The sequence below is a fragment of the Lygodium microphyllum genome, chromosome 2 (genome assembly GCF_053477565.2).
Source record: "Lygodium microphyllum isolate KBCC chromosome 2, Lygodium_microphyllum_v1.1.10, whole genome shotgun sequence".
Taxonomy (NCBI): domain Eukaryota; kingdom Viridiplantae; phylum Streptophyta; class Polypodiopsida; order Schizaeales; family Lygodiaceae; genus Lygodium; species Lygodium microphyllum.
The window spans coordinates 159162735-159184769 of NC_141136.1; positions in this window are offsets into that span (position 1 = coordinate 159162735).

Sequence of the window (22035 nt, forward strand, 5' to 3'; positions counted from 1 at the left end):
ACAAAACAGAATGGTACATTACAGATCCATCTAGTAGTACAAAAGGATACAGAGATAGTCACAGAGATAGGACCGAAGATCCAAGAGATAGAGAATACAGAACTATCCCCAGTGGTGGAAAAAGGGCAGATGTTGCCACTTCTAGAGGAAAGAGGAAAGATAAAAGTGGGGATTGCCCCATTTCCTAGTTGATTGGAGAAGCCCATGGATCCTATTAAAGAGTATGACCTGGTCAAAGACTTAAACACCTTCAAAACAAACCTAACATTCTAGTAGCTTGATGCTGTCTCCCAGCTATTGAAAGAAATTCAAAAGCATATTGACAAGAATATGAGGCTTAAGGATTGTTGCTACCACTGTCCCTAAGTCCATAAAGCCCTAGAGCCTATGAAAGAAGTCGATGTGGCTAACATCTTTTTGGATCCTGGTATCCTAGAGATTGGTGTGTGGATTGAAGGATGCTTTATAGTAGATGCATTGATTGATGGAGGTTCATTAGTGAACATAATGACAAATGTGACAATGAAGGATTTAGGTTTACAAGGTATGAAATCTACACAGTGGATTATTAGACTTGTAGAACAGAGTAGAATTAAGCCTTTGGGTATTCTCCCATATGTGAAGACAATCCTTGTAGGAAGAGATTATTGGTTGACCTATCTAGTGGTAAAACCAAATTCATATGGACCTTATATCCTCTTCTGATAGGAAGACCATGGCTTTTTGAAGCAAGGGCACAGACGGATTGGTTTAAAGGAACCCTAACCCTAGGTAGAGGACCCAACAAAGTGGTACTACAGTTGTATGGCTCACAAAAAGGTAATGGATCCACCTCCATTAAAGTCTTAAAAAACTCATCCAATGAAGTTACAAGTTGCGCATTAGGAGTTGAAGAGGCTGTTAAACAAATCTTTCCCAAGAAAACAGAGATGCAATCCCTAATAGTGGGTACTACAAGCCAACTCCTAGAAGAAGTAAAGTCCTTGTCAATGGGTGAATACCTCCTACCTGATTTACCCAGGAATGACTTCGAAAATCACATTTAATAGTGAGATAGAGGCATGGATGTATTGTTATCCTTGTTATATGGCCGTAGTAGAGATAGATACATGAGCAAAGATAGATGCAGAAGTAGAGGCAGAGGATACAATAGAGAATCTATTCTTCTCTTATCAAACCCCTATAGAGGCAAAGATAGAGTCTAAAGAGGATGATGATGATGACCATGCGCAAAAGAAGATTATAAAAGAGCATTGAAAGGATCCATCGAGAAGAGGATGCAAGTGAGTGTGAAGTCCCAAAGGTTACAGAAGTTGAAGATCCCATGCTATTAGATAGAATGACTCTAGTACCCTTTGGACTAGCTAATGAGTCATATCATATGCAAGATATCCATAATAAATGGATTAAGCCTTCTTTTAGTAGTGGATCTTGTCACCTGAATCTACCCTTCTCAAGAGAGGGTGATGATGATGCACCATACCAACAACCACCGATCCTATATCCCAAACAAGAATGTGACATTCCTAGAGGCATCCTTAGAAGATGAGTCCTTGAGCCAAGAGGTAACTAATTCCCAAACCAAACCCGAAATAGTCCTTATACCATTGCATAATCTTAAAGAGTCAATCAAGTTCCCATGGAAAGAGAAAGTCGATTCCAGTGGAGCATCAGAAGAGGAGACCACTCCCTTGAAGGAGTTGGATCTATACTCAATGTAATCCATGGGACCTTCATCCACGAAGTGAAAGGTAAAAATAAATTAAATTTCATGGATATAGATGGCATTGAATGTCACCTAAAGGTGAAAATCAACCTTTCAGAAGAGGAGCTGTCTCTTGCATGACTTTCTGAAGGAGAACTTGGATGTGTTTGCATGGTCCTATAAAGATCTAAAGGGAATTGATCCTACGATATGTTAGCATCACATTGACCTAGAGCCTGATGCCAAGTCTATGAGGCAAAGACAAAGGCTCATGAATCCCAATTACTTAGCCCTTGTGAAATTCAAATTGTTGAAGTTGAGTTTATCTATCTAGTGGCCAATAGTGAATGGGTTTCACCCATCATGAACAAAATATTAGTGAGTTTGGGAATCTCCCAATTCCCATTTTTTGAATAGTAAAAAGGTGGCACCCGGATAACATGCCCATAAGTTTCTTAAAACCATGTGATGTAACCTATCATTGGAAAGCACTTGAAAAATGGAATCAATTGAGCTATAGAGCGCTTGATTTGGAGTTATAGTGTTCAAGTTATGACAAATCCAAAGATTTGACCACGTGTCCCAAATTTATGGGAAATTTCCATTTTTTCCAATATGGTGTTCATGGTAGTACCCAAGAAGAATTGAAAGCTGTGAATATGTGTGGACTTTTGAAAGCTAAACTCCAAGACAAAGAAAGATCATTTTGTAATATCCCAACCCTTTGTGCATAGAAACTCCCCCTTTTTATCAAATTAATCGAAAATTTTTTAACACCCCTTGTCGATGCTTCCAGCTAGCAGAGGGAGGGCAAGCTGTAGTAATAGTCGACCTGGAGGAGGAAGTAGACGAGGATGACATGGATGGAGGAGTAGACAACGAGGGAGAAGAGGAGATGATGTCACAGAAGGAGGCAATAATGCAATGAGGGAAGAGGGAGTGGATGATAATGTAGAAGAGGAAGGAGGATGACGACAAGGGACGTGGAGAAGAAGGAGACAACGATGACGTCAAGGAGGAGGAAGATGATGACGTGAAGAAGAAGTGAAGATGATGTCGATGAAGGGGAAGAAGATGATAGTGACGATGGTGAGAGGGGAGAACACGTGGCCTACTACCCCTCCCTTGGCCAGCACGCCCAATCCACGACACACCCGGGAGGCGCAGAACATCCCCCGCCACCATGCAAAAGGGACGGGTGGTGGAGGCACCACCACCACTCCACCTCCTCCCCACACCCCCCAAACCCCAATAATACCCATTTCTCCCACTATAAAACCCCCCTTCCCCCCTTGGAATAAAAAGAGGCCTGGATGCTGAGTGACATGCTCTCAGAGAGAGAGAGAGAGAGAGAGAGAGAGAGAGAGAGAGAGAGAGAGAGTGTGTGTGTGTGTGTGTGACAAAGAGAGAGAGGGAGAGAACCTTCCAAGAAGGTTCTTCTTCTCTTCCCCTCCTTAGAGGGTGACCACACGTGTTGTTCTTCTCCCCTTTTCCCGCGAGTTAAGCCCCCCATCGCAATAGAGGAGAGTCACCCCGGCACGCTATCTCTCCAACTAGAGAGAGAGAAAGAGAGATTTATAAGCCAAAAGTATGGCCCCCAAATAGAGGGAGACACGCACCAACAGTAATCCCACATCCAACAATGGAGCCACGGACCAAGATGTTACCGTTAATGCAAAAAAAATGTTGGGTACGGATAATTCATTTCCGAATTCCCAGGTACTAATTGCCATCTTCTCTATTCGTGTGAGTCATAGGCTATATCACTTCGACACATGCATGAATTCATGTAAAGGAGTAGCTTGAATTTATTCCTATTTTTATGATTCGGCATTTTGATTGTTCCTTTTAACCCAGCTGAGTTGCATATGACTTATTTGCTAACAGAGCAATCACAAGGAAGAAATAGGCAAGGGTTATGAATGGTATAGTTGTTAAAAGAACGACATTAAAAGATTGCCCATACAAGTGCTAGGTTAAAGAATAGTCAAGGGTTACAAATAGCATAATTGCTAATAGAATATGACATTAAGAATTGTGAATAGAAAGTCCTAGTTTAAAGTTTGGATACTTCAAAAGTACTTAGCCTAAGAGCCCAAATATTAAGAAAACCTAGATTCTAGCTTAATGCAAGGTCTGTTGGAGTCTAGTTACTTGAGATCATCTCACAATTATCTTATCAAGTATTTACATGTTATGCCTATAACATGTTTGATATATGAGAATAATTTCTTGTTTTCCTCACGTCTTGACTAAGAGCTCATACAAGAAATTAATCATAAGGATTAAAACTAAGATGTCTTGAGATTCGTCGGATAATTACGACTTTTGCCAATCCAATTCAGGGTTGGGTTATCGACCAATGTAAGTGACCTATAGAACTTATGTCGTGAACAGTGTTTAAACCCTTAACATATGCCTTACCCGAAGGAAGGGAGTGTTAAGTAACATTTTGCATAGTATTGCTCTTAGATCCCAAGGGGGAGAGCAAATATTCAATGGAAATGTTAATGCATCTATTCTTGCATTGTTTGGGAAGAATACATTTGGTTTTGTTGGTTGATCGAATAATACCCTAAATGCTTTACATTCAACTGTTTGTTGCATTGTGGTTTGGATTATTATTCCAAGTGATTATGATCGATATGGTAAATTCATGGTAGGGGTCTGTGATGAAAATTTTCCATGAGGGTAAAGGAATGTTTTCTTGGAAAATGATATTAGGATTGATTGCCTTAATTGTGCTTGATCCTTAACTGGATTAATTAAGGAAATGATATTTTGTGTAGGTGGATCATCTCCAAGGTCACATCACACTTCAACCCGAGAGGGCACTGCTCAATTTCATGGGCTGAAGGTGGAGTGCTGAAAAGGCCAACCACGAAAATTGTGTCTCACTCCTAGGTCACTTGTGGGTCAGGTGGAGCTTTGGATACCCCTTGGTTGCGGAACGGAGTTAAAGACTATCGTGACCCCACCAACGTCTGTGGCATTGAAGATCCTATTCTAGATAGAGGATGGAAATTGTGGTGCCATATGATTTGGACCAGTTACTTCTGCAGGGTAGAAGGGATATATAATTTCTCCTGTATGGGCAAGAGACAAAGATTAACTTGAAGATAAGTTAAGGAACTTGTCTGAACTTGTTTGTCGAAAGGAGTGCTTGCTCTATATTTGTGTTTGTGACATAAATTACGCAAACGAACCCTGTTTCTTAAAAGGCTTAATTAAGAAAGTTGTTTTTAAATGTCACACATAAATGTGAAAGGACCTAATTAGATAACTAAAGAATGCCTATTGAGGGAAGCAGGTGGGCGGAACCCCAACGGGTCTGTCCTACAGCAGGGTAGTCCCAGAGAACTGGGAGGCTTCTCACAAGGTTTTACTGACAATCGACCCTTAGGAGTTGTTAGGTTAGAACCCTTATTCATGCCGTTTTAGGGGACCGGAATGGGACTATGCCCTACAGTGAGCAGAGAGGTTGAGTGACACATCCCTCTCATTTTCCATTCTCTTTGAACCAAGTGCAACATGGATTTGCTTTGGCTTGTGTATCTATGCGTAAAATAGGATGTCCAGGGCCCGATGTCTAGGGCCCATCAATGCTAGAATGGTGTCAGGAGACCTTAATCAATAGGGATCCAAATTTCAAGTCGATCCTAGTGGGTTCGGCCATGAACATTCCATTGCAAGGCGGAATCGAGAAACCCTAGGCGACAACCCCCATAACATTCCATGGGAGTGCCGGGTGGCATCGCTTAGATTTGTCTCTTGATGGATCACTAAAAACTTGCTTGGATAGCTGACAATAGAGCGAGCATGTTATACATTTCCTTATCCCTTTTGCAAACCAACTGTTAGATACGGTGGTGGCTAGACATGAACTTTATTCACTCTTGGATGGATTCAATGGATATAATCAAGTCCAAATTGCAAACGAAGAGCAATCCAAAATAACCTTCACAATAGAATGGGAAACTTATGCCTACATAGTAATGTCATTTGGGCTCTGTAATGCTCCTACTATACCTTCCAAAATGAGTGAAGCTGCATTCCAAAACCATCTGCGTGAGGATTGGGGACACTTAGACAAGTGCTTTGATAGATATCAAGAGTATGGGATTTCCCTCAACCTTGACAAATGTGTCTTTGAAGTCAACCTTCTTGATGCTTCCCTCTTTCTAGTCAAAACTATAACCCCATGGTACGTAGACATAGCCAACCTTTTGGCAACTCAATAGTATCCTCCTGGTATCTCCAACTGTGAGAAGACAAAAATTCTGTTGGAATCAACCCCTACACCCTATTAGGCAATGCTCTATACAAGAAAGGCAAAGATGTGTTGCATAGATGTGTTACAAGAAATGATATTAGGATAGTTCTAAAAGCATGCCATGAAGAGCCTTATGGAGGACACTTTTCAGGAGAAGCAATAGCCTGAAAGACTCTACACGTAGGATACTCGTGGTTGACCCTCCACCACAAGGATACCTATGATTATTGCAAACGTTGTGATGCTTGTCAATGGATAGGAAAGCCTACCAAAACTAGTGTTGTGCCCCTATAGCCCATCCTTTCCTTAAAGCCATTTGAGAAATGGAAAATCAACCTCGTTGGCCCCATTGATCTACCAATCAAAAGAAAGTATAATATATACATTTTGGTTTGTACAAACTATGTCACAAAGTGGTGTGAAGCCAAAGCTCTCAAACGAGATGATGGCAACAACATGGCTCTATTTTTGTACAAGAATATCATCACCCATTTTGGCAATCCCCTAGAGCTAATAAGTGATAGAGGTACTCACTTTCTCAACAATATTATAGAAAATTTGACAAAGTTATATAAGATCTGCCATCGCAAGTCCATGCCTTATTACCCCAGAGCCAATGGCCAAGTTGAAGTTACCAGTCACATCCTCTATTCGATCTTGACAAGGATGATTCCTACACATCACCTGATTGGGACGATCAACTTATAGAGGCCCTTTGGGCGTACAGAACTTCTCATAAGGTTACTACAAGATAGGCACCTTTTAAGTTAGTGTATGGTATAGAAGCCATTTTCCTTGTTGAGTTAGAGCTACCCTCTTTGTGCATGGCTATCAAAGAATGCCTAGGAAAAGATGAGTCCTTGCAATTCCATCTCCTACACTTAGAATGTTTGGACAAGACTCGTATGATGGCCCTACAGTATATGGAAGCCACCCAGACTCAAAGAAAAGCCTATCACGACAGCTTCATCAAAGCATAAGAAATTTAAAGAAGGTGACTTAGTCCTTGCCTATGACTCAAGATTTGGCAAGTTCTCAGAAAATCTACAACGACGCTAGATGGGCCCCTATAAGATACTTGCTATCAATCCTAACGGCTCTATTCAAACACATGTAGTGGATGCCTCTGATGATCCCTTCCTAATTAATGGATGTTTCCTAAAGAAGCATTACCCTCCTTGGGGATCCTAACAATCATCACCAATAACCCCTTCATCCCTTTTGCATCAAGACAGCTTTGCCTATTGACCCTGATAGCCTTACATGGCTCCCTAGCCTTCCTTCTTGCATTGTATGCTGGCATAGGGTGGGATGCACTACTATACTATCAATTGTGCACACGGCATACAACCTTTGCACAAGTGGTAGTGAGGATTACATCAATGGGTGTTAGGAATCCGGTTGCCCTCTTGTATCTATCAACAGAGCATGAGACAAAGGGAGGGGGTTGAGGGTGATTGATTTCCCTCCCATCAAACTGAGAGGTGAGGATTGAGGGATGTTATGGCAATCAACGTCAAGTATGTTCTATTTTTCCTATCCACACATGGGACTGACCTCTTCCATCACTACACATGTCTGTTTGGCACACTGCACTAAAAGACTCCTTGACCTTCCTTCTTGCACCTATGCTAGATGGGTTGGGATGCACTGATGCACCATCAACTGTGCACATTGCCATACTCCTTTTGAACCATCTTCTTGTTGATTTCTAAACCAGGTGAGAGATATGGGTTTCAATCATTCTCTTCGAGTGATGTGAGTTATGGGGTGAGCGACCGATCTATCATTCCAATATGAGTGCTTATTGAGATTGAGTGATGTCTACCTCACCATCAACGGTTTATTGAATTTTCATTGACAATGCTACCTCCTTGGGCGCTACTACCCTACCATGCCAAAAGCATGTTGTGGAAAGCCTTGGTACCTTCTACGGATGACTTTGACTTCCTAGCGTGTCTCAATGATGATCTCTATTAACCAACTGAATGGACTAAGTGTTTCTAACCCTATCTCTTGCATTCATTTATGTGTATGTCATGTTTTAAGTGTGGGGACATATAGGTATGGTCATGGTCAATTGTTAGGCCCGTGTCAATTAGTCAACCCAATCTATTCATGTCTTAAGTATGGGGATACATCCTTCACGTCTTGGTTATATACATTTGTGAACACCTTGTTAATTAATCCTTACACAATACCATGTCTTTTTTATGCTATATTGAGATCCCTTTCTCACCCATCCGCCCTATTCTAACTCGTTCTCACAATCTTCTCTAGCTCTTTTGGTTGTTTTATCATTTTGTTGATCTTCCATGTAGCGCACCCTACATTCCCAATATTACAACTTGACCTTATAGCCCTATTTCTCCCCTTGAACTAGCCATTCTTCCTTTTTTATGGTCCTCAGTTTCAAGTCGCAATTTTTGAGTTATTATTTTTTGAAGCATTTTACACAATTAGAAGGTGTTTTTGTGTGAACGTGCCTTTTTTGCACCTAATTCTAGTTTGGTGTGGTAGCCCTAATCCTCTTTTTAAAAACACTTTTTCTTTTTAGAGACCCTCTTTTTTATGCATAGTTTGACCGTTATATATTTTTGCATATTTGTATATTTATTTTTAAGCAAATTTTTTATTTTTTCATATATGAACATGCTCTTTTCTCATCAGGATGGCATTCTGTTTGGATAGCCTTGAGTATTCATCCCCTCGAAAATCTCTTCGTTTTTCTCTACCTTGTTCTAACCATTCAGTTTTTTGTTATTAAATTTTCACTATGTTTCCTTACGCATGTTCATCCCTTTTTCCATGTGAATACACCTTTCTTCCATCGGAATCACGTTTTGACCTAACACCCATCATTCCTTTGACATTTTTTCTTTTTGTTGCCCCTTGTTCCAACTTAGGGATTGTTTGGAATTAATTTTTGTTTGGATTTTTGGGCATATTTATTTTGTTTTTTCCATGCTAACCATCTCATTTGCCATTAGAACCATGTTTCAATTGGATCACCCTCTCCAACTTGTCAATCCATATCTTTTTCCTTCTTGCTGCATTCCATTTTGACTTTTCAATTTTTTGTTATTAAATTTTTATTACGTTTTTTGTTTTATTTTTATGTTTTTTCCATGTGAATGGGTTCTATTCTTGTCGAAATTGCATTCTGACATGACAAGCTTGTCTTATCTGACTCCTCGTTATAGACAAATTTCATTCTTTCTGCATTTTTTTTCAAATGAAAAATTTTACAAAATTAATTTTGTGTGATTTTCAATAGTTGATTTTTAATGTTTTTCCACGTGAACCCCCTCTTTGCTATCAAATATACACGATGCATTGTCCATGCCATTCCTCCCATTGCCATGTCCTATTTTTATTTTTATGTCATGTTCATCTGATGCCTAAATCTCTCTAAATTAAAATTTTGGTCCAATTTTTGATTTCTCATCCCCACATGTCGCATAAACGGTCGATTTTCGCCTCAAAATGCATTCCAGGTATTCGTCTTGTCGTGTTTGGCCGTCCCGAGTTCTCCCTCACTTCCGCCTATTCTCATCAACGTAAGTTTTTACACCCCCTCGCCCACGGTAGTGCACAAGATGGGGTGCACACTTTTTTTCCTATTTTTCAAAAACATTATTACAAAATAATTTTTTAAAAAACCATTCAAGAAAAAAACTTTTTTACCCCCTCTCTAACCATCCTTCTCTCCCTCTCTCTCTCTCTCCCTCTCTCTCTCTCTCTCTCTCTCTCTCTCTCTCTCTCTCTCTCTCTCTCTCTCTCCTTGTGTGTTCTCCTTCTTCCCTCTCCTTCTTCCTCCCTCCCTTCTTGCTATCTCCCTTTCCCCCCTCCTTCCTCCTCCTCCCTCCCTTCTCTCCTCCTTCTTCTTTCCTCCCCTTCCTCCCCTTCCTCCCTTCTCTTTGCCACTACCAACTGCCCTCTCCTTTATCACCACCGCCCGAGCTTCTTCTCTGTCGCTGCCTAGAGGCTCTCCTCGTCGCCTCCTCCTCCTTGCAGTCCTACCTCTCCATGCCCCCTCCTCCTCCTCTTCCTCCTCTAGCCTACCCCACCCACCTTCGTCTTCGTCTCCCTACCCTGCCCGCCTTCATCTTTGCATCTCCCCACCCTGCCTTCCCTCCCTCTCTTCGCCTCCCCACTCCTCTACCCCCTCTTGCACTACTCCATCTTTCTCCTTGCCACCTCTACTCCTCTTCCACGCGGCCCCCCCCCCCCCCCCCCCCCCCACCCAAAAAATTATCCTTATCCCCCACCACTTTCACCCCCCTCACCCTCCAACCTACCCTACCCAAATCCTTGACACCCCCCTCCCCACCCTCCACCTTTCTAGCGCCCCCCCCCCCCCCCCCCCCCCCCCCCGCCCCTTTTGAAGCCCCCCGTTCACCCCCATTTCCTTCCACCTCCCAACACCCCACGATACATTTTTATACCCAGGTCACCCGGCTTGCGTTTTGGGTTTCCTCACTGCGTGAACACCCTTCTATCAGCCCTAATCATGCGCCAAGTGGAGTGCTCATGATTTGTTTTATGTTCATGTGTGGACGCATGCATGTTTGATCACGTTCATGCTTACATGGGTCATAAGCCCTTGTTCACATGCGAGGACATGCATCTCATTTTACTTGTGCCATGGAGTTGTCATTCACACTCAGTCACGCCATCGAGTACCCCATTGTCCTAATCCTAATTATTTTAATCCTCCACACTTAAAAATAAAAAAACCATTAAAGAATTGAAAAAAATAATTGAAATTTCCATGAAAGTTTAATAAAATCTTGAAAAATGAGAAAAAATTGGAGAAATTTCTCAAAATCCTAGAAAGTCTAAAAAAAATTCATTCATGATTGTGAATAGCCACAAACACATACAAATTAAAAATACATTGGAAAATATTTATTTGCATTTAAAAACTTATAAAATGAGAAAATACTTGGAAAATTTGAGAAAATTTAAAAATGGATGTTTAAATTTATCAAAATTCATTAAAAATATTTTTTAAATGATTAATGTTTGTGTAGCCATTTGGTTACTCAAATTTATTTATTTATTTATTTAAAAAACAAATAACAAACCCACAAATCAATCAAAATGATTCAAGTCATATTCATATAAAATGTAATATGACATCTAAATACCAAATTTTAAACATGGCTACACAATTTTTAAAATTATAAGGATTCAAACAATACAAAAAATAAAATTGAAAATATGGCAAAACAAAAAGACCAAAATCAAACAGAACACAAAAACAAGAGAAAACACGAAAAAAAACCCCAACACATGAGCACCCAAGTGACAAACCCTTTCTTGTCTCCCTTCTTTTTATTTTACTATGGTATAATATATATTGGTTTTTCATACCTTAGAGAAGGCCTAGTCGACCTGTTGCCTTCCTGCATGGATTTTTCTGTTCTCAGCTTGTTTGGACATGGGATTTTATGCATCAGACCTTGTGGGTATTAACACACCGCCAAGTTCTTTTACTTTTTCCCTTTTTCACATACATCGTAAGACACATTTAATCCGTAATGAAAAATCAACCAATTGTTGCATCCACCAAACAAATAGAATGCACCTCATAAATTTTTAATTAAAAAGAACTTACCATTAATTTATAAAAGGAATCCCACCATTGTACACACACATAGCACCGTAATCCACTTAATTTTGTATATTAAAATCCATTCACGCATTACATTTGTAAATAATAATGAACCCCTCTCCTCCCTCTCCCTCTCCCCTGCCCCCCCCCCCCCCCCCCCCCCCCCCCCTCCCCAAGTCACGCATGCATGCGCTTTGTGCCACAGATAATCTAATTTGTAAAAATGAACTGCATTTGTAGAGACCCCTAGTCCAGTTTAGTCAAGTTAGTCTAAGTAGGAGTTGGGATTCGAATATATGTCTCACCATGAATTAATGGGATAATTTAATAATGAATTGTGATTAATTGGTCATCTAATAAAAATGAATCATGTAGTTTTCACCCACCAACTTCACTGCACCATAGGTATACACCATACCCTTATGGGGATTGGGGTTTCTTGGTCAAAGACATCAATCTTGTCCATATGTATTTATTTTAATGGTCCAAGTCTATGGTTTAGTCCTGATTTTTAGATTGCATCTAGGATATGATATGAGTGGCATTTTTTTTCTTTTAATTATTTGCCTAGAAGGTTTTCACGTGTTTGTATGCTTTTCAGTCACATATGTGCGTAGGCTATATCAAATTTTTCATAGAATGTGGATTGCTTGGGGAGGTTTGGTCTAGTCTAGTTTTGTTGTTGTTGTTGTTGTTTTTTCCTTGTTATTTGTCTCAATGGTGGTATGTGTGGGTTTTGCAGGAATACTTTCTCCTTTTCATGGTTTTGTGTGTGTGTGTGTGGGCGATCCAGTGTTGTCTAAATGGCATATTCTTTCACACCCCCGCTTGTGATTCAGCATGAACTGTTACCAATCCATGATTACTCTCTCCTTTTGGATGCCGATTGTATTCACAAGGTAGGTCTTCATCTCTTTGTGGCTCTGAAATTCCCTCCAATGGTGGATGTGAAGCTCTGTTACTCTTTTCTAAAGACTTACAAAAAGCTTTTGGGCTTGGTTTATTGTTGTCAGTTCTGTGTATCCCATGCTACTACTATCAACAAGGCTTTGTTCCTACCTTTTACAACTTCCCCTATGCTTGGTGGTGATCATTTCCACTGCAAAGATCCTTACCTTATTGCAGAAGGAGACCTCTACTCCTTTGGTAGCGAACAAGGTTATCACCATTTTAAGAGTATCAATGGCACATATTTCCTCTCCCTTATGAAAGCAGTTATGCCAATTCCTCCAAGACCGATTCATATCGTCGGCCAAGCATGCATCTCCAAGTGTTTGTCCCCATAACTATTCACTGCATCTATCAAAATCCTGGAGAGAGTTAAGCTTAATTGGACAGCCTTTTGGTTGGCTAAAATGGTTTAGCATTTTCACGAAGAGTCAACTTAGTATTGTTTCCTATGGGGTTTTTCTATAGAAGATCATTCAGTTGGCACCTCCCCTAGGTGGCATTCTTGTGCTTGATCATGTTCCACTTCTGTAGCAGTCTCCTCCTACTATTTCTTCTCCTCCTATGGAAGCTAATTCAGATTTAGCAGATGTACCCCCTATCAGAATCATTTGAAAGAAGCGTTGTACATAGGGTCCTTCTAATCCTCTCCCTATTCCAACCCCTGTGGTACATATTCTGATACATGAGGTGTCTAGTAGCTCCCTTCCCTCATTCCTGTCTTGTACCAACCTCTTTGCAGCACAATGAGAAGGTCAATTGGATCTGCAGATTCCTCCTTCCTTGCAAATAATGCAACAAAAAATAGCTAAAAGCATAGTCATATCAGCCCTCAACATATCCCCACACTTAATTAGGGAGCATCCTCACGATCTTAGAAAAATAGAATTTACAACCAAGAGAGTATCCACAAGCTATGTAGGGTGAAGATCATTTTTCTTTAGCTTCATACTCAGCTTGAGACATTCCAGACTCTTATTCTCATCCACAAAATGTAATGACACATTCTGAAGAAACTATAAACAACACATTCTTTCCAACATGATAATAAACCTAGTAGAAAAAGCTTGTGCAAAATAATACAAGACATCTATCTAAGAAATAGTCACATCCTCATTAGGATTCATTGTCAAGTTCGGAATACTCTTTTGAGTATTCATATGAGACTGATGATGCATAAAATCAAGATACCAACAAAAATGAGATGCCAAGCATATTGAGGTATCCTCAGAACAATGTGCATGCACTCTCGCAAATTGAAGATAAGAAGTAGAACATTGTGCAGAAGTGTCCCAGGAACAATGATAGGTTGGTCTTTTCAAAGAATCATTCAATGTTCACTACCATTGATGGAGAATATCACTGTCATACCTAGGAGTGTCCATCACTGATTGTGAAGGAAGATTAATATAGTCAAATGGAGATGGTAAGAAAATAAGAGGGGAACAGTGAAGAGGTGGGTAAGATAAGTCATAAAATGAATATATTTGAAGGGATAATGATGATGGAAAAGAAAGGAAAGAAAGTAAATTTTTTTAAAGGGATTATGTTGGAAAAACAGAGGGAATATATGGGACATTAGGAGTAGGCATAACGTAAATTTTTTTAAAGGGATTATGTTGGAAAAACAGAGGGAATATATGGGACATTAGGAGTAGGCATAGATATAGGATTAGCAATAAATAGGAAAGTAGTAAAAACAAGAATTTGAGAGAAAATTACAAGGGTAAAAGATAAGAGAGGGATACTATCTGGATTAGAAGTGAGGATGGCAATATACAAGGGTAATCGATAAAAAATTAGGGAATAAGATAGGATATCATGAGGATCATATGGATAAATGGAACATCGAAAATCAAAAGCTAAAAATAAATCCTTAGTGGATATGGAATTGTTACTAATATGGTTCAACACTTGGGATCTCAATGGCTAAATATTTGACTTATGAAAGACACTCTGTTGACGATGAGGATTCAAAACATCATCCTCCAAAGGAGGATGCCAAGCATAGCCTCTATACCACAAGCTGATAATAATTCTTCAAGCCATCAACCAAAGTCATTTTAGCAAAATGTACATACATGACTACCTGCAAAATCACATCTCTTACATAAAGATTCATGTCCTCCTCATCTAGGGATGTGTAGATCTCCTCAAAGTTACATAAAAGATAATAATTGGGCCTCATAAGAGATTAACTCATCAATCAAACACTACTTTGAATAAATTTGTAGACCACATGTTCTACCACCCATCCTCTAGAGGTTTAAAGTCCACATTACTTAAGAAAATGTACAATTCAAAGTGTTGTTGATGATACTTAATTCAAAAGGATGATGGAGGTGACACCAATTCAACATAGTGGACCAAATCTTCTTGAACACGATTCATACACTGCTGAAGGCGCTTTACCTTGGCAGAGAACCCATCATGCAGTCTAGCTTTCTGCTGTAAGTGATCTAGCTCTTCCCTGCTAGAAGACATCAAAGAAGACATCATCGAGAGACTAGAGAAGGAACATAAAGAGTAACAAATTTCTAGTTAAGTTCTTCAATAAAATTCTTCTGCAACTCTATAGTTTCTTGGAATACTGCAATTGACCCTAACATATATTAAGCTTACAAGCTAATTCTATAATTTCCTCAAGAGCTGCATTTTCTCCTTAGTTAAGGACACGTTCTCTTTTTCTAAAGTGGCAACTTTATAGCTTCTAACTCCTTAATTATGGTTGTGGTTGTAGTCATTTGTATATGGATATCACTCAAAGCAGCCTTCTCAGAAGCTAAATTCTCCAAAGCCTTGCTAAGCTGACTAGTTAAAGAATCCACTTTGTCTTGTAGTGAGGTGTACACTCCTATATAGATTGTGTGAAGACAAGAGGTCATGGAGGTCTTCAAAGCAGACTGAACACCAAAAACTAACTATGAAAGCATAGATTCAAAAAGCACTATTTGCAAGGAAGGAGGAATCTACAGATCCAATTGACCTTCTCATTGTGCTGCAAAGAGGTTGGTACAAGACAGGAATGAGGGAAGGGAGCTACCAGACACCTCAGGTATCAGAATATGTACCACAAGGGTTGGAATAGGGAGAGGATTAGAAGGATCCTATGTACGACGCTTCTTTCAAATGATTATGATAGGGGGTACATCTGCTAAATTTGAATTAGCTTCCATAGGAGGAGAAGTGGATTTTTGGGAGATTTTTGTGTGATTTATATGATAATTTATTGATTTGAAAGTGTTTGAGAGAGTTTTGGATAAGATTGAATAGGTTTGAGAAGCTCATGATGTTTTTCAATGAAGATATGATGTGTTGAAAGATTCTGTTGAGTGTCTGATTGGTTTTGTTTAGCTTCTATTTTATTCTATTTTCTTTTTGTACGAGAGGATGGAGATTGATGGATTTTAAGAGTGTTTGGAAGCTTATTGAATGATTCTTGATGGTTTTGAATAGTTTTAGTTGAGGTAAATGCTTTCCGATGGCTTTCTGTTAAGCTTCTGTAGAGCCTCTGCTTTTGTTCTATTTTTTATTTGTATGTCTTTGTAAGTGTTCTATGATATGAATGTGTAGCTTGGGGAAGATTTGCAATCTTCGAAAGAGATGAATATAAGTTCAAAAATAACTCAAAGAAGTGGAAGAAGTAGCTACTAAAGGCTTAAGTGAAAACTAAAGTGACATCGACACTGTTAAGCTGCGAAAAGACATTGTAGTGGCTCTGGTGACTCTTCATGTCAGAATACCTCAAGAGGAGTATCCACAACCAAATATGGATTATGAATGGTTATTCTTGATTGTTCAAATTTACCATAAAGAGAGAGTATGTGTGAGAGAGATAGAGAGAGTGAGAGATAGCCAATTTTTCATGCAAAATAATGTATCTATGGGTGAGAGATCATGAGAGAGACTATGAAGACTATGAAGCTATTGAAGATGAAATTTGTATGATGATTTCCATTCAAAATGGAACATTCATTTGCGTTCTCTTGTTCTTTTGATGAAGAATATGAAGAATGTGTTGAAGTTGTATTGTGATAAATCCATGGGAGACTTGTTATATGATGTTTCATGAAGATTTGAGAAGATTGGTTTGTTTTTCTTCTTATGGTTGATTCAAAAATGAAAAAAATTCTTGTTGATGATACAAATTAGATTTTGTTGCAGTAGATTCCCCATTTTCTTAGTATCTCACTTGGGGCTCCATTGACAATTTTTGCATTTGGCAACATGGAAATAGTGTGAGTAAGTACATGAGGTGGCACCCCTTTGAGATCTCTATAATTCTAGGCAAACACATCATGAGACTCCTTGAGTAACCAAATGAGAACCTTATCATCTTGCTTGCTTAAATTCTTAGGAATAAAGGTTGGCTTAGGTGTTTCCCCCTCCTCAAGAGTCTCAACTTCCTTTACTTTAGCTGGGCCTTCAATAGATTAACTAATTGCACCCTGCATTTGGGACCAAGCATAATGACAATATGATCCCCTTTCTTGAATCTAGTAAAGCATTTAGGGAGATCCTGGGACTTACTTGAGTGCCTACATCAAAGTTAGGGTTCTTTTGAGCTTTCTTAATATGCTTTCTTCTCAAGAGAACCGACAAGTTCATCTTGGAGCAGGGAGCTGGGGTAGGCTAAGGTATTTCAGGATTCGAGTCAATGATAACATCTAGCTTGAAATCAAAATCTGCTAATGGCGATGGAGCATCAAAGCGTGGGTCTATTGAGGGTTCAATAGTGAAAAAATTAGGGTTGGAAGTGGGGTTAGAAGTATGGGCTTCCATCTTATCATAATCCACCGATTTTAGGTACTCCAACCATTCTATAGCTAGATTTACCACAGACAAGGCTAGCATTAATGAGTAATGTGGGGTGTTTGAGGGTTGTTGGTCAACTATGATTTGCTCAATTGTTCTTCCGTTAGAGTCTAAGACTCCATTACAATCTGTAACACTTTCATACTTAGTTGGTTCATATTCAAAGTCATTGTCCTCCTCTATATCAGATCCATCAGGGGGCGTTCAATCAAGTGCCGTATGGGACATGTTAAGAGCTCTTCAAAGATAAGTAGGTTAGCCTTACTCATGTTCTTGAAGACTGGTATCCATAAAGAGAGGAGTTTACGAAGCTCAAGCCTATTAGTGGGTGCATGGAAGTCTTTTGGCTTAGATGTTTGGGATGGCGAAGCATGCATCATCAATAATGGCAGAAAAGTAAGTTCATTAGGAATATCAAGCTTGTTTATCGAGGCTTCTTTAAGTCCCTATTGACTTAGACGTTTGTTGGCTTCTTTGTATTCTCCTTCCTCATTGAATGGCAACTCCAAAGTGGCAAGAATGTGAAGTTAGTCTTTCTCATCCTCAGGGCATGGAACATATTGGTTCATCCTTGGGGCATGGAACATATTTGTTTAAGGGTGTTTTTGGTGGGGGACAAATGGTGTCACCTTGCATAGCAAGCTGGAAAAAGCATCTAGGTCGATTGAGGTAGTCTCACAAGTAGCCATTTCAATGCACACAACCACCTCAGTACAATTTCCCAAAAAGATGAGACCATTGCTCCAATCTTTAATAAGTCATGCATGGTGCATCCAGGGTCAACTAAGCAACATGTCATAGCCAACTCCTTTCATGATCACATATGTAACAGAGAACTTGACACCAGCAATCTTCACCACCCAATTCCTTCAATACACCCAAGGGGCATACCTTAGAACCATCAACAATGGTGATATTAAAGTCCGCAAACTCAATCAAAGGGTTGCCCCACGCCTTAAGCACTGCTTGATTCACAATGTTAACATCAACTCATGTATCGATAATGCCTCTTCTTATGGAATCACCTAGAAATTTCACAAGTAGAATGACATGTTGTTTAGCACCCTCCCAGAATGTAGAAACTCCAAGAGAACCAAGGATGGAGGTAGGTGGGGAGCTAGGCAATAGATTTTGTGGATTGTCCCCACTAGGTTGGGTCTCATTATTGCCATCAATCCAAGTTTTGAAACTTGTCCAAACAATAGGATTATTCTTTTAGAGTGTGCCCAATGGCATACAGACACTTATAGAGGCTAAGATAACTAGAAATCTAATGTCTACTTCCTAATACTATAGCTTCATTGGCTAACTACGGCTAGGTAGTTGTGCACCAAGTTCAATAGCAAGTCTTCCAAAGGTATTAGCTACAATTGTTGATGCCAAGGGAAGTGTGCTATTGAAGCCATGTGGTTGAAAATTGTCCTTGACTTCTTCAGCCCTAATTTTAGCTTGAGCCTCTTCCACCCGGTTCTTCACTTTGCTAATCAACTTAAGTTGATGCTCGTGGTCACGATATTCGTCTACTTTGGTTGATGTAGCCATTTTTGTGTGTGGGCAGATGTAGCTTGCTCAACACTTGAAGCAAATGTGGGAATGGAAGTCTTCCCATCACTCTTGAGCTTGAGAGTACCATGTTTAGCTTTCTTCTATGCATTCTTCTTTGCAATGACAGAGCTAGTAGCCCAAGATGGGCTAGGGATACTAACTCCACCTTGGTTAGCTTGCACCTAGGTAATGGCATTAATTGGAATGGATATCAATCCTCATCATTTAGCATTTTGATTGCAAAGAGAATCAAGGGAACAGTTGGGCACTGTATCTTTGCTAGAGCTAGCTTTTTGCTTTGGGAAATTGGGATACATGTGAGTGATTCCACATTTGGGGAACCTTTAGCCAGCTTCATTCTCCTTTGGTTGTTCTTGTTCCTGAGGTGACCAAGATGGCCACAAGTCACAAGTTGGCCAACAGCAGCGGGCCACAAGTTAGACAAGCAAGGGTATCACAAGGTTGCATCATACCATGCCCTTGACCTTGTCCTAACATCATGATCAAGATTGATCTATAGTCCATAAGCACTGCATTTCCTTGTTTGTCATATGAGACATATAGGTTGGTATAATCATCCTCCTCAATGTGCTCTTCAACAAAATGGATTGAGGCATCATTAGGTGGGTGAGTTATGATTAGGTTGGAGGCCGTGGTATACCAAATGGGTTAATGTCAAAGAGCCATTTGCTATGGTTAGGGACATGGGAGCCCACGATTTCAAGTCATGCACCTCCAATTGTTCACCTAGAGTTGTTAGTATATGTTAAGCTTGGGCCAAATAGGTGCTTATAAAGTCCACATGTCTTATCCTCCAACCTTTTTGCAAGATTTGTCCTCCAATAGTTGAAAATCTCTCTCTCTCTCTCTCTCTCTCTCTCTCTCTCTCTCTCTCTCTCTCTCTCTCTCTCTCTCTCTCTCTCTCTCTCTCTCTCTCTCTCTCTCTCTCTCTCATGCAAACCCCCACTTTGCTATAACCACTATAAATAGTGAACCTCACTAGAGTTATATTCATAGAGTGTGTTTTATTTAGGGAAATTTCATAGGTAATTGTATTTTTAAATAGGCCTTAGATGTATGTGACTTAGAGAATTTATATATATGAACCTCAAAATGGTTATATTCAAGCTATTGGGGGTAAAGGTGTCTCCGCCTAGCTGCCCATGTATTACTACACTGATAGTACCTGCCACTCCACATTGCAAGTGGCGGGTGCACGTCACTGTCACTTTATTATTTATTCTTTTAGTAACAATTTGAATAAAGGAAGGTCCAAACACACATTGTGACTGTTAGGGTTCCCATTTTGTGTCTCTCTCTTTCATGATCTTGCTCTCCCGCCATAGCTCTTCCAAGCAAGCTTCAATCATTCTCACCTTTCAATCGGTATCAGAGCATGGTTTCTTGAGCATTGCAACTTGGTTTGTGGCATCTTTAGCTTCCTGTTGAATCTCTACATTCATTGGGTCTCCCTCCCAATAGCCATGGCTTCTTCCACTTAGGTATGTTCGTATGCTTCCATTACTTCTCCACTTGCACTAGCCTTGAATAGCACCATTGGTGCCCCCCATATGCCCCATAACCCTTAGCACAGGTAGCATCAAACCCAAAGGCAGCAAGCATGATTGCGCCTATTTGGGTTGTTGCCTCCCCTATAGGATCTCCTCACTCTCAGGCTTCTCTATAGCTTGGCATTGTTCTTTGGCACCTTGGCAATGATTGCTAACCACCATGGCATTCATTCTTTGGATTTGAGCTACATTTTGACATGTTGATCTTCAACCCTTGACTGTGAGTACAGGGCAGATTGCTGTTATACTTCTAGGACAACATGTTTTGTTATGCCTATGGCTTGTATTATGCTACAGGGATGCTATTATTGTGCTTGGACCTTATGTGGATGCTTCGGAGAATTTGTGGGATGCTTTGAGCCTTGATAGCTCATTTTTCATAGGGTTTATGGCTATAAATAGTTTTGGACAGTAAGCATTTACAGGGGAGTTTATGCCTAATGCATACGGCTATGGTGTGGGAGCTTCATGATGTGCCCAATGTTAGTGGATGTATGTCTAATGGATGGCACTCATTTGTTGCTAATTTAGCCACTATCTACTCAATTTTGGACACTCAATCACTGCTATACACATGTAGGTTAAAGCTCATTTGCTTATGTTTGGATATGCCTATTGGATTCAAGCTATATCTTGGATGTATACATTAGCCTAAAACTATGACTGATGACGAATGGATAGAGCTTGATGAGTTATGCAAATCCACCCTCATCTTGTCTCTCACTAAACGCGTGCATTACAATGTGGTTGAGGAAGCACAGAGTGCTTGGCAGCTTTAAGATAAGATTAAAAACCTCTATGATAAGAAAAGTCCAGCACGTTAGATGTATTGGTTGAAGCAGCTTATGGACTTGTGCATGAAGGAGAATATGACGATGTCTACTCATTTGAGTGTAACGTGTCCCCATGTCTACTTGTAGGACACGTCTTAGCAGCCCATCGGGAAGAGAGTCTAGAAAGCGCCGCCCAGCACTCCTAAGGAATGTCATGGGTTTTGCAATCTAGGCCTTCCCGAGTCTGCCACACGAAGTGGAAGCATTCCAGCCGTTCCCACTTAGGACCGACCTAAATCAGGGTTTTCCTAATGGTCAAGTTCCTAGAAGGTAGCTAGTGTCGCGAGAGCCCCAGGCGAACTACTTGTGCAGAAACATCAAGGTCGAAGCGGATTTATATTGCACTTGGTTCAAGGAGAATGGGAAACGAGAGGGATGCGAAGCTCAACCTCTCTGCCCGTAAGGCATAGTCCCATTTGGTTCCCCTAAAATAGCACAAATCGGGACTCTAGCTCTAAAGATTCTAGGTCATCGTTTACCTTGCTGTCAATTCCTTTGAGAAAAGTTCCCGGCCAAATCGGGACCACCCTTCCGCAGGATGGACCCAGGGTCACATCCACCGCACTTTCCTCAAGTTGCTTTAGTTGTCTAATTACCTACCACATTTAGTTTGACAAGCAAAAATAACTTCTTTAATTAACCAATTAAACATTGGTTCATTCATGTAACTTAGGCACTGACACAGAAAAACAATGTCAAGCAAGTTCCTTTTCAACATTTGATCT